The 802-nt window shown below is 41.0% G+C and overlaps 1 protein-coding gene across 1 annotated transcript in view; it reads left to right on the top strand.

The window, feature by feature from the left end:
• The window catches only part of Slc27a6 (solute carrier family 27 member 6), a 64216-nt gene that overhangs the window by 58259 nt on the left and 5155 nt on the right, over positions 1-802 (top strand). The gene's annotated exons all lie outside the window — the stretch shown is intronic.

The following is an 802-nucleotide window of genomic DNA, read 5'->3' on the forward strand; positions in this document are numbered from 1 at the left end:
GTCTCTGGCACATCCTAGAGATGCCCTCCTCATCTCCGCCACTCTCTGGGCCCTCTCTCCTCCGTTCTCCCTACACCTGTTCCCCTGCTTACCCTTCCTATCTCCTCTGCCACCCATCCACTTCAAAGACAATTTTCTTTCTCCTTCTGAGTGAGATTTAAGCATCATCGTCCCTTGGGCCCTCCTTGTTATTAGGCTTCATTGGCTATGTAGCATGGGTATCCTGTACTTTATGGCTCATATCACTTATAAGTGAGTACATGCCATGTATGTCCTTTGTGTCTAGCTTATCTCACTCAGGATGTTTTCTAGTTCCATAAATTTGCCTGCAAATTTCATGATGTCCTTGTTTTTAATAGCCGATTAGTATTCCATTGTGTAAATGAACCACATTTTTTTTCTTTCTTCCTTATCTCTTTTTTCTCTGTGGGGGAGGGTGGAAATGCCACAGGATGCATGTGACTTTGGGGAGTTGGTCCTCTCCTTCTAACTATGTCTGTTTCGGGGACTAAACTCTGATTTGGTGGCAAGCGTCTTGCTACTCACCAACATGTCTCACGAGTCCTGAGATGATTCTTGATGTGATGAAAAAAAATACTGAAACTGAGACCACATTCTCCCAGTTTTTCTTTTTTAACATTTTATTTTCTAATTCTTCAAACTTGTCTTAGCCTACATAAAACTTTATTTTACTTTGTTATTCAATGGCTATAAAATAGTCAGGAGCATAGAGTACGTACTTAGCAAGGGCTTACGTGAATAGACAAATAGGGAATAAGTAAGAAGCTTGTCCAAGTTCTTA

Source organism: Mastomys coucha, unplaced genomic scaffold, assembly GCF_008632895.1.
Source record: "Mastomys coucha isolate ucsf_1 unplaced genomic scaffold, UCSF_Mcou_1 pScaffold13, whole genome shotgun sequence".
In the NCBI taxonomy this organism is placed as follows: domain Eukaryota; kingdom Metazoa; phylum Chordata; class Mammalia; order Rodentia; family Muridae; genus Mastomys; species Mastomys coucha.